Source organism: Hippocampus guttulatus, chromosome 11 (assembly GCF_054856545.1).
Source record: "Hippocampus guttulatus isolate MCC_2025c chromosome 11, RoL_Hgut_1.0, whole genome shotgun sequence".
In the NCBI taxonomy this organism is placed as follows: domain Eukaryota; kingdom Metazoa; phylum Chordata; class Actinopteri; order Syngnathiformes; family Syngnathidae; genus Hippocampus; species Hippocampus guttulatus.
Window position 1 is genome coordinate 9,306,839 of NC_141271.1, and position 13,675 is coordinate 9,320,513.

Genomic DNA, 13,675 nt, shown 5'->3' on the forward strand with positions numbered 1-13,675 from the left:
GCATCTTTCTAGATCACATTTTCACCTACTGTGGTTCAATGAACCACGATAACGAATCTGTTTCAATACTTACTTTCAACAGACCAAACCACAAGTTTTGATGTACAGTAACACTCCAGGTCCGGGCATCTGGTTCCTTTGTTTGCATAGTTTAAAATTCTTTCGACGCACACTCCTCTTAGATCTCCGCTGACCGTTTACCACTGTTTAGCTAGGTTGAAATATGAGCCTCTTATGAGCCGTGACAAAGATTACAGCCATAGCCCTTGACGTCTGGCTCTCAACCAACGGATCACGCCAGCCAATTGACTCTGTGTGATCTTTTTTGTTCCTCCAGCTGAACTGTAGCGATACGATCATTGCCAGGGTTCAAATGTGAGACTGGGAAATCGCAGCGCTCCACTGGAGTTGGATTGTGCCCCGGAGAGGAGGAAGTGTAGCTTTCCTATCAGATGAAGAGATCAGAGGAGACAGATAATTCAGTTATCACATCTGCTGTGATTAGGGCGACAGGACATTGTTTGCTGATAAGAATTTGCAGGCTTCTTGGAGGTTCAGTTTGTTATTGAGAAACTTTTTTTTCTGGCGGTGTCATCTAATTTTTGAGGACAACACCTTGACATGTCTGCTTTCATTTTTCTCATCCCACTTTTTGCACAGTGTTGTCTTTCATATTATTCATACAGGGGATCATTGCTGTTATTATATAAAGTATTTTTGCTGTGTTATCCTCTTTCATTGCACTTCTTTGAGACACACAATAGACTCGAGTGTCTATCCTCATCTTGATTCATGATATTTTTGCTTTGGTCCCTTTTAGACGTATGCCGTCTTTTTCAATTCAGGAGTGATTGGAATGCTTTTGGGAAATGGGACCTCGGCAGACAGTTGTGATATTGTTCTTTTTCTCTCAATCATATTTCATCCCATTTTATCTTGTCTTGTCTTTTCTTTTGTATAAAGTTTCAACAAACCCTGAGTTTATTTTGCACTGGTTACAGAAGTTATTAAAGTCATCCATATGTCTCCTTGTTTCATATTATTTTGCCTGCTCGGCACCGTTCCTGTTGTTCGAGGGTCAGGAATGTTACATGTGGGACAGCCTGTTGATGCTTCATGATGCTGATGTGTTGTGAATCTGCTTATGGGACAAAGAATGTCACAACACACAGATAGATCTTTTCAACGCGGAAATTTGAAAGACTGAACATGACAAATGACGATTTACTTTCTTGTCCATCAGTATCACTTTGAGACAAAGTACACAGGTGTAAAAGACTATTCTGAATGCCGTAGTGCACACAGGGTTGTCTGAAGAGATGACAGTTGTTTTTTTAAAACCCTGTTTATTTTGTTGACCTGCTTACACTTGGTATGCACTCATCACACTGTCAGGGTGACTTTGTCAGATCAAACTTGAGACATAAATTACTGGTGAGAGCAGATGGGACGCTGTTTACACTGCATGAAAGGCTTCTTGTACTAGATACACTGGGAAAAAAAGATACATTGAATTTACTCAATTATATTTTTTCAAGTCGCTACACAAAATAGAATCATCTGAAATTAGATATATTTTTAAGTCGATGTATTGTGTCCTGCAGGGTTTCCCAACCACCGATGCGCAGATCGGTACCGGGCCTCCGTCCATTTGGGACCAGGCCGCACAGAGACAGACCTGCAAGCTGTGAGCAAATTTACTCCATCAGACGTGAGTGACGGTTATGTGCGTGACTCTAGCCAATTGGAGTCCCTCTTCTAACATTGGTTTGCAAGTTGAAGTAAACAGAATTCGCCGATAAATGAAAGAAGAAGCAGTAAACAGAGAGTAATAGCAACAAATTGGCCAAACGTACAGGTATACGCGGGTACAGGTATCCGTGCAGCTGATGGGCAGCCATGACATCCGAAGATGAAGCTATTTTAACAGGGGAAGTTCCTCTCCCAGCGGTATCTCCAGAGCGAGGAGGAGGAGGAAGCTGTTGTGCGTGGTATATTGTCAAAAGCAAGACAATGCAGGACACCTGTTGAATCGTTTCAACAAGTAGCACCCAAGTGATCAAGTGGAAAGCATGAAAATGTGAGCATGAAAATTATTGTGTTGACATTATAAGGCGTCATTATTATTCCTGATTGGTCAATTTCTTCATAGTTCTCTGTGTAATGATATTCTACATTTTTTTTGTACTGTAGAATAACATTTTGAAATTAATGCAAACAAATCTTTGTTTCTAAAATCCTTAATTACGTGATAATTATGTTTGTTGTCACTACCAGTGCTTTAAAACTGGCAATTTAAAAGCAATGAAAAAAAATAGTGTAGTGCAGCAATCTGCCAACTGCAAATAATAATGACTTAAACATAAACTATTGAAACTGTTGCTTGAATAATGATTAAAAAAAACTGACAGACTAACTGACAGATGGACGAGCAACTCAAGCGACCACCCAACCAACTAACCCTGCTAGTGTTGTCTAGTGTACACTCATGAAAAAAGCAACAGAACAGTGACCAAACATATGGTTTAGGTGTAAATAAACACTACAGATGGGGGCGTTAGGCACAGATGGTGCACCTATACTCCAGGTGCAGGTTGACAGACAAATACAAGGTGTATGAATGCAACCGCCACCTGCAGGTGACATGAAGTGGAAAAAAAGCTCATTGCCCTGCATGGCTGATTAAATTGTGCTCCCATATTGATACTGGAGGTTACATGGACATTTCTCCTAAACGACCAGATTGGTAAGGTTGTCTCTTGTAACTAAATGAAGCCAGTTGATGGCCTGCAGGATTTTTTTTTGGGGGGGGGGGGGGGGTGCTATGTCCGCAGCATTTGACTATATTTCACAATGCACTAGAGCACACCAGATATTTGCATGCAAACTGATGTCACTTGATCCACCGCCACGCCTCTTGAAGTTTATTAATTGAAGAGAGTGAAGTTTTTCTTCTGCCTCTCAGACGGCAGTTTGATTCTGATTTTATAATCCAGGCTTGGTTCTATAATAAGCAGGAACTGTCCTGTCTGATTAGGCAGGCTCCACAGAGCCCTCAAAAGGCCTCCACCCCTCTCCCCAACTTGCCAGACCCCCGCTACCCCCATCATACTTATGCGGTGAGAATGAGAAGAGGCTCCAAAGAATCCCCAGGCTCTATGTCCCAATCCCTCTGTCTGCATGGGGGCAGGAGGGGAGCTGCCCTGTCGACTAAAGCCTTTAATTGCTGCAGTCTTCTTCTCTTATCCGCGTTGTTTCTTTTATAGCTGTGGCTGCCGACGGACGAGGCATACAAGAGGAGAACACCGATGTAGTTCTTGTTGGATATTTTCCTGGACTCGTGTTTTATTGGGATTATTTGTTAATAGATTTTTTTTAGGTGAGGACATAGTTGCCTTGTGCTACATGGTGAGTTTAGGTAGCAGTCTATGAAGACAGTAAACACAATTGATTCAATAGGGTAAAAAATAGTCACAATTTTTTAGTCAAATGAACAAACAAGAGTCTAGCTCGGCCCTGGAGTTTCATGACTCAGACCAACCCACTTTAATTTAAAAACGTTTTCAGAAATTTATATATACTGTATATATATCATATTTTTTTATTCTTAAATGTATCAGTCTACAATAGTTTACCATTCCTCCCAACAATATTCATATTGTATTGAAGATTATGTTTAGTGTTCATCTGAACAAGTGTGAGAACATAGACAAGTGTACATAATGGATAGCTAACAAAGCAGATTATTCAGCCACATGCTTTGTTGCTAGTTGAAGTAACAGTGACTCTTTATACCTCGTCTGTACAAATAACATATTAATCTAGTCACACTGGTGTTGTTTCTTGTCGTGTAGTCATTTATTGCTACTTTTGGGGTTATTGCGACTTGTCACACCCTTATTTGTGAATGCAGTGCAGTCAATGCGATATTTCACACGAACGCCAGCCTAGGGTTTGTATGAGACGGTGACACTTGATTTGTATACTGCATGAGCCTTTTATTTGATGATTTCAAAATCGATCCGCATACAAAAAAAACTTTATTCTCGGGCTAGGTTTAGCGGCTCAAGCGGCGAATGTACTGTATATCGGCCCTGCCCACCTGGAAATCACAGGTACATATCACCATACATATTACCACTTGGTCTTGAGACATTTCTCTTGATCACTCATTGAGAAAATGGGCAGGGCGGTTTTCTATTCCATCATGGCTTTGTTTTAATTGCACAAAGCAAGGCCCCTAAAAGCATGGTTGGATGACTTGTCAGAACTTGACTGACAAAGCCCTGACCTTAGCCCCAACAAATCATTTGGAATAATGACTTCGAACATACTTCGGGATAGACAGACTAAAATGTTGACTTTGAAAGGATTGTACAAAGTCACAACAGAGCAGCGGAAGTTGAAATCGCAACAAAGCGGGGCCATTCCATATTTTCCATTACTGTACTTATAAAATACCGACTTTTACAGATATGTCTGGCAAGCAGCAGCAGCAGCAGCAGTAGACAGGCTATGATGTAGGAATAAATAGCACAAAGCAGATTTGTTGACAGATCCTAAAAAAGGCCAACTTTAATGCAGTTCATAGCTCAAGGAGACACGTTGTTTGAGGAAGGTACTTTCCGCAGTTTGTTTATGTATTTTTTTTTCTTTCTTTCTTCTCACAGCACCAGAAAATTGAGCTAGGACTCATTTCCTGTAAATAGGACAAGCCTCACATATGCTGTCTGCACATGTTGTCGTTGTCTGAGAGGGTCGGTTATGCAAGCCCCTTTGCCCGCTAATTTCATCAAAGGTTTGGGATCGCTTCTAATTGGGCATCTCTATTTTTGGTGGTCCTCCAGCCCTTGTTTTGCACCGTCTTTGACAAAAAGCAGTGCGGCGAATTTTAAGCTGTGCGATAACAGAACCATTCGCCACAGTACTGAGTTTGACCCTCTCAACCAGCTTCCATGACGGATGTGGGATGATTCAAACCCTGCAGCTTAGTACGCCCTACTCAGCACAACACAAATAAACCCGCTCAATTTCGTTCTCATTTTCCCGTGTTCCCCGTCGTTTTCTTCACCTCTCACTTTCTGTCAGGGGCTTCGAAGCTCTAAAGATAGACACACTCTGCATACTGTCTATTTAAAGGCGCCATCTCCACCCACTGCTGCTTTAAGAAGTGGTGACGTGCGCTGTAATATATCGATTGGGCTTTCTCAGTTTGCGTGGTAGGCATCAAACTGACATGAACATGATTGCTGTAACCGTGGTTTAAGATGATTAAAACGACAGACAGTTACCGTGTTATTTATGTTTATTATGTGTGTGTCGTGGGAGCTAGCTCCTCTTCACAAGTGGAGTAAAAAAACAACAAAAAAAAACACGGCATGCATTTTCCTCCCTGCACAAAATACACAGGGTGATGTCAACTCAGAACGATGAGCAGATGAAGGCAGTAAGACCAGGAAGAAACGGTTTGCCTGCCAATTAGAAACAATCAGGCTGATACATATGGCGTGTTGTGTCTCTGCGCCGAGAGCTCCAGGCAGGCAGAGTTAGCAGTTTTCAGCACCATGCTTTTGAGTCTCGCCTTCACTTCTCTGCATTATTAAATGATCCCTGAATAATTCACCGCCTTTCATATAGCAAACAAATATTTTGCAACTTGCACCCGTAAAAAGGTCGGCCGGAGACGCTATTGTGTATTTTCCCAAAACTCAAGTTTTAATGTCTGTCTTGTTGGAATCAATGGATCTCGTCCCCTTTGTCATGAGACATGTGCCGCTCCATCCACGCCCTTCTTGCATAGAATCTGTATTTACCAGACATCAAAGAACCCGTCAAAGTTGTTGCACGGCAGCCTACAGGCCTACAAGCGTAAATAAATTAACTGCAGCTCTCAGAGGATGAATAAAGTATTTCCTGCATTTATCCATCAACACTTTTTACATATATTATAATCTCTGTATCACCGTCCTGTAACATATTTGATGTTTGTATCACGTGTGTCCCTTTCATTCACTCTAAAGGCAGTGAAATGTTTTATCCCTCTGCTAGATGTTACCTTATTCCCATGCAAATTGTGCGTTATCATGCTCATATGCTGCCTGAGCACTGACAGGCGACAACTAAATCCCAGAGATGACGCTGCAAGGACCAGAGCGTGCGCCGACGTGTTAGTCCTGCTTTGGTGCACATTTTAAAAAGGACTCCAGGAAGTTTTTGATTGCGCATGCGCACTGCGCGCACACCATCACGCACACACCCATAAACACACGCTCCTTCTGCACATGTACGCAAAAGGACACATTACCGTTGAGTGCCTAAAAAGGAAAGCAGCTGCATCATTTGGTAGTCTGACGGAGCTTTGTGTGAATATGTGGAGTAACTTCAGAATATTATTATTTTTTTATTATACAAGTTATAAAACTGAAAAATGCATGTAAACCACGGCAAATCGGAGCAATAAACATCAATTTATCATACAGACCTAAATATAAATAATTTAATTTCTATTCTGTTTTATATCAATAATTGAGATTTTATTACACCACACCTTTGTAAACCTAACTTACTTACTCAATGTAAGATTATCATTCAAGAATTCAATTAGTCAATGAGTCCAAAAAACACTCCAAAGGCTCATGATAATCTGAACAGTTTTAAACTTGAACTTCATCAAGAAACATATCGAAACTTATGAGTAATTTACATTCTGCATAGTTTTATGGATATCATAGCAGCTAGAACAAATTAAGCAATTGGTGCATGTCATTACCCGAAAGATAGATTTGGAAGTTGAAGAGAATGAGGTTGAATGATTGTTTGGAATGTAAATTGGAATATTATTGTTCAAAGGATTCGACGACATTTTCAAATAAGATTTTTAAAATATACGCTTTAATTACAGCTATGCTCATCTTGGCTCGATTGTAAGAAACGAAAGAAATGTGCTCAAAATATGCTTAGATCATATTTTAAATGAAGCCAAACTTCATAAGAGATCATTTATGAACTTTATACAACAGTTTTTATAGTGATGAAAAAAATTATGTGAACAAAATAAATATTGTTAAAATAAAACAATGGGCACATTTGTTCAAATACAATACTTAATTACATATAGTGTCACATTTCCTGCTTTTTTTCTTTCTTTCTTTTTTTTGTCCTTTTTCCGTTTGTGTAAATGTTTGTGCTGGCCTGATCAAAAACTAATTTAGTCAAATTCAATCTATTGCTATACTGTCATTCCTCATGACAATCTGTATTTATTAATTTCTGCCTGTCCCGCCAATTCATCAGACAATAATCTATCACATCAAGTTTTATTTTCAGTCGCAGGATGTAAAGAAAATATAAATCCAATTTTAAGTATAATATTGTATTTACCAATACCAATTACTCAAATCAATAATAATTGAAATTTACAAGGCACGACATGAAACATTTAAAAGTACATCGCTCAGTCAATTTGGTTGGCTACAGCCATGTGGACACTCAAGAGGCCTAATGTCATTTTTGTGTTCCAGCATCGCTTTACATGATCCACCTATAAAAAAACAAAACAAAAAAAGCTGCTGCCTCATTATTTAGCCAAAGCAAAGCACCGCCAGCAAGCAGCTCTTGTCGTGCCATAAAGTTTGCTGCCTCATGTGTGGGATCTCTCCTTTTTTGAAGCAGACTTTTTTTGGTCCATAATTTATACATTTACCTTACTTGCTTCTGCGTGCGTTGGCCTCCTGCATTTTTAAAGGCCGGGTATTGAGGGATTTTCTGTCATGCTCTCTTGCTTTGTTCCGATCACGCAAGCTGCTGCCATCCCACAAACGGGAACACTGGCAAACATAGAGGCCTGTAACTCCTGCCATCTCCACCACGACAACCTCCATGCCTGGACACGCAGATGTCGTTGGCATGTGTCACATTAACGCAAACACTAAGTGGAATAGATGTACTCCTTCAGCTCAGACAGAGACGATCTCGACGGTTGCGTGTTTACCGGATGCATCGCACAGCCAAAATGGCGTCATTCGCATGGGTCTTGGCGAGCGAGGAGGCTGCACTTGCGTGAGTGTTTTCACACAAACACGCCCAAAACTGAGTAGCCCTCGTGTGTCTCAGCAAGTGAAGGAATATCGAGTCTTTCTCACATGCCCATGCATGCGGAAGGAGTTGACTTGGTCTGCTCCCTGCGGAGGACACATGACAGACAAAAATAGACAACTAGGGAAAGACTTACGTGAAGATTAAAAACAAAATCAGAGAGAATTCTGAGATAAAGTTAAAAAAAATTGCTAATTTATTCTCATCTTGTTCACAATAACACACCATCATATATGATGGCAATTTTTAAACGAATCCTCAACTTTTAGGTCAGATTTCAAACACTTATCTCGGATTTCCAAAATTGTCCAATATCGGGTGTTGGCTAGCTAAAATGCTTATTAATCCCGCAGTGGGAAATTCATTTGTTTTTGAAAGCACACACAAGAAACCAATTACTTCAATTTTTTTTTTTCTGTCCAAAAAACCCCACTTTCAAAGCGTCAATAAAATATCACATCCAGTCTCCTAATGTAGAGCTGAATTTGAAATCAATCGTCATCATCTAGTTTTCCGTAGAAGTTGTTGTTGCTATTTGGACAATTCCATTCAATTATGTAAAAGAAATAAAGAAATAGAAAAAGACATAAATAAAGAATTCAATAAATACATAAATGTGATCCTTGCCCTAACCAAGGCTTGCTAAAATTAACAAATAAATAAATAAATAAAACCGAAAGGAAGTCATCATGTCAGTCGTAGATGTGTTCATATCATTAGCAGGAGGGGAAAATCACAAACAGGTCATATATATAATTTAACATTGGTTAACGTCATTATATAACGGGAACCGGATGTTAAATCTGCCAATCACAAGCCTGTAAAAGATGGTAAAAGGAATTTTGTGTCCGGTGAGAGGAGTATTTTTGATTAATCCCACAGTGGGGGATTAATCAATCAATCAATATGCCTGAACATAAGATTTTCAAGATATAACATGTACCTTAAATTGAGGATAATAATTACGATTGGGCAAACACCTTTGGTTTCTTCTGAAAACAGAATCATCAAAACTTAAAAAAAACAAATCTCAAAAGGTTGTAAATTATTTATGTGTGAGTATTTGTACCTGCGTGCTTGATCTTATAATTGAAATTGTATTTTAAAAACTGAATCATTATTCGCTCGCATTTCAAATTACTAAAATGAAAAAGAATATTATTAATTCACTTTCCCCTTACTCTTCAAAAATTCATTTTGATTTTTTTCCTAATGTGTGTGTGTGTGTATATATATATATATATACACTGTACTGTATATATATATTTATACAGAGAGAGAGAGAGGCGTGTAAATACTTTTAAAAACGTTTTTAAATGATCACTGCCAATATTTTGTCCACGACAACGCAACTGCACCGCAACCTAACATACATTTCCAAATATTTTACGTGAAAGGAGCAAAATATTATAAATGATGCATTTCAGTTCTACATGATTGCAAACTGCAACTGCAAGGCAGGCAATTTGCCTGAATACGTTAACAAAAAGTGACCATTCCGATCATTTTTGTAAAGGAAAAAAAAATTCCCATGTCAGTCCATCTTTCAAATGGCGCAGGTGTATCCAGCAATGTACGACAGTGACATATAACTTTCACTGAACATAAATACAGTTTATTTGTTCTTACTCTCTGTAGACAGCCCCCCGATGGACTCAGAGGCCCCCCTCCTCATCCCTGGCTCTGTCTCTCTTCCTCCTCCGTGCGCTGTCATCTAGATTCCCTCCCTAACATGTAAATTTAGGTCAGGCCACAGTCTTCTCTCCAGGCTTCGCAGGAAAATGTGGAAATGGATCGCTTCACACTCGTTAATCTTATTGGGAGGGATAGAGAGAAATGGGAAAATAACAAGGACTCATGGACGACAGGAGCAAGCGAATTAAAAAGAAAAAGTAAAGCGGTGTGAAGTTTGAAGGGAAAAACAGAGCATAATGGGAAATGGAGTGAAATATTGGGCTTTTATGCAGTACAAGGAGAAGGGGAAGTTGAGGAGTGTGGAGGTGGGAATAGGAAAAGAATAAAGAGGAGCGGAGAGAATAAGAACAAGGAGAAGACTACCGGTAAATGAAAGAAGTTTAGGAGACAACAAAAGAGAAGAAAGAAGTATGCCATCCACGTCTCATCACAACTCTCTGCCAGCGTTGCAGCTCCCAATGCTGGCAGCCTAACAGACAGGCCATATGGCTTCATTATGACACACACGCATGCACGCACGCACGCACGCACACGCGCACACACACACACACACACACACACACACACACACACACACACACGGACACATTCAAAGATGTGCGCACCCACTTGTATGAAAAAAATGCATGCATGTTCATCACTCCAACATGCACGTGCATTCCCATGTTTGCAATTCTCAGTCAGGTGCAAACGCATGGAGGGGAGGATGAATGATGGATGTAAAGAAAAGGGTGAGGAAGAGGACGCACATACATTTAGAAAGATGTCAAACTTGTCCAATCACCAGAGTTCATAGTTCACAGTATGTTTCAAACGCCAGACAATTCCAAGTCAGGATTACAAGCCACATGGGGGACAAATATTTGTGCACAGATAATCACACTCTTCTCCAGTGGGAAAAAGCATTGTGTTGTTGATGCACTTTTTGGTCCTGTATCCTTATGTGTTTAAATATTATTATAGTTTGTTCATGACATGTATCCATTAATTTTTCAGCACATTTGTGCTCATTAGTGTTGATGGTGAACCTAAAGCTATCCCATTAGCGATAGATGGTGCACATCTCCTGATCGCCACACAATCACATGGCACGTAGAGACCGGCAATGTCGCTATACATACTGCACATACCGTATATATTTGATTAAACCTGTACTTTGTACTTGTACCTTAAAGCTCACATGCTTGGCACGCATGACAGTCATTTGGGTCATTGTCCACATGATGGATGAGTGTAGCCATCCAGGCAGAGTGCAATGCTCAGGGGGCTTCTTTGGGGCTCCTGGGGATACGTATCTTTCAAGTGCAGACTGTCTGTTAAGCGGCCGACTATAACATGTAGTAAAAACAACGATGCATGAATGTGTCACCGTGCTGCCAGATTTAGTTTCAGATGACTTTACTTAAAACTATTGTCAATGCATCACTATCGCGATATGTGACCAATGAGGGGGAAAAAAACAGTAAGAAAAAAGAACACTGACTCTTCAGAGCTACACTACGAGCTTTACATCCACCCTTGTACTCTTGTTTGATATTCATATTTTAAATCTTCAGCTTAACATTTCATCTACGTAGTCTAATTATTTAATCATTACTTAATCATGTTTTCAGATAATCATTTGCAGTCCTATTGATTGACGAATTGAAAATGTTATTTTCAATGAAAATATGTTAATATACATCATACATCCTTTGCCCAATAGCATAAATCCGTTAAGTCATTTTTGAATTATTGTCACATTGTTTTTTGTTTGTTTGTTGTTTTTTTTAGGTGGCACAGTGGTCATTTCGGCCTCACAGTGCAGGGTTTGATTCCGGCTCCGGCCTTCCTGTGTGGAGTTTGCATGTTCACCCTGTGACTGTGTGGGTTTTCTGCGGGTCCTCCAGTTTCCTCCCACATTCCACAAACATGCTTGGTAGTTTTATGGAACACTCTGAAGTGTCTCTAAGTGTGAATGGTTGTTTGTCTGTGTGTCCTGCGATCGGCTCGCAACCAGTTCAGGGTGTCCCCCGCCTACTGTCCGAAGATGAATGGATGGATGAATAAATGGATGCCTTCTTTCATGAGTTTAAAATGACATTAATCACTTAAGTCACATATTAAAAATGGAAAATGTATGTAAGACAATCATTCATTGGATGGATGGACAATCATTCAAACAGTCATTGGATGTATTTAAATGCCCATAATGTGCAATGATACAGCTTTGATAAATACAAGCTTTTACTTTAGCCTTCTTCTTTTCAAATTATGAAGGCTTTTTTTTGTTGTTTTTAGAGCCCACCATGCTGCAAGCAGACATTTCTATCCGATGATGTTGTAGGTGTGGATTTTCCACTGGGGTCCTATTACCGTTCACACAGCTTTATTAAATTAAGCTATGCATGTAATCCTGCTCAGTCGCGGAGCCCTCATCATTTCAGATCACTTTGTTTTTCAGCTGGCGAACAAGTCATACAGTATATTATTATAATACAGTCACTTGATGATGATATGATTTTGAGGTATTTTATTTATTTAAGCGCAGCGCATGATTTACTGATAACATTATCGCGCTTTCATATAGCTTGTATACAGCCTTCTCCCAAAATATTTATTTCTGTTTGCTGTACACTGACAACATTTGGATTTGAAATCAAAACACAAATATGGGACAAGAGACAGACAGTTCAGCTTTTATTTAAAGGTACAATTTTCCAATCTGGATCTGACATGCAATTTAGATTTTAATTACATATTTTTTGATATGAAATATTACATTTTTAGGCAAGTGAAAGTACTGCAAATACAACCCTGTGAGCCACTGACAACACCAAAGTTTGGATTCGTGTTTTGCAATGCTTATCCAGGCTATCACTGAAGGCGCTTTCTGTCAATTGGTTCAATGGGACCACTTAATTTACGCATTGCCTGGGTTTCTGGGTTTAAGTCTGGAGTGTGGCATTTAAAAATCTTTCATTTTCTTACGGTACCTTGGATCAGTTTAGTTTGATTTTTCTTTAAATCAGTAGACAAAGTTCCTGTTGCTTCTACCGTCATGTTGTTTATCAATGACAATTAACAGGCCCTTTCTTGATGTCAACCCAAGCCATTAAATGACCTCCACTGAGTATCATTGATGAATTTGTAATGGATGTTCTCTAAGTTTTAGCCTTCCCATCACTCTGGTAAAGGTGATTCTTTGTCTCATCAGTCCATACAATTTTCTTACGTTTTTGAAGCCAGCCTGGCCTTCCAATTTTAATGGTTGGGATCTCTTAGTGTAGACATCACGTAATGTCAGCTGGTAGTACACTTGTGTTTTATTTATTTATTTTTCTTCACAACAGGAACAGTTGTATTCTTTAATTACTTGTTTTTCACACCCATAGACGGTGCTCTGCTTTTCATGTTGGTTCTATTTCTACGGTCTGCAAAGGAAAAGTCTGACTCTTAAAACTGGACATAGATATTCATTTTGAATAATAAATGTAATGGGGCAGCAAAACACACCTGTATTTTTGCTCACTTAGGCTCTCAGTCTTATGGAATATTTTTGAACACTTACATAAAAGCCAGAAAAAAAAGGAAAACTCGTGCTTGTTAAATTGAGATCCAGTAAGATGGTATACTGCAAAATGATCATTCAAATGGATTTTTTCCCCTTAACATTTGGCATGAACATTTTTGATGTGCTGATTTCTCATTTGCAAAATTAATAAATGAATAGAAATAAATACATACAAATAAAATAAAACTTTAATAATAGATGACTTCTCCTTCATGAGGCATTCTAAGTGGAGTCGGTTCGAAGAAAATGGCAAAAAACATGTATAATGATCACATACTATTGAGCCTAAGCTATTTTTTCCTCCATTCCTTGATCTTGAAGGAAGGGCTGTAA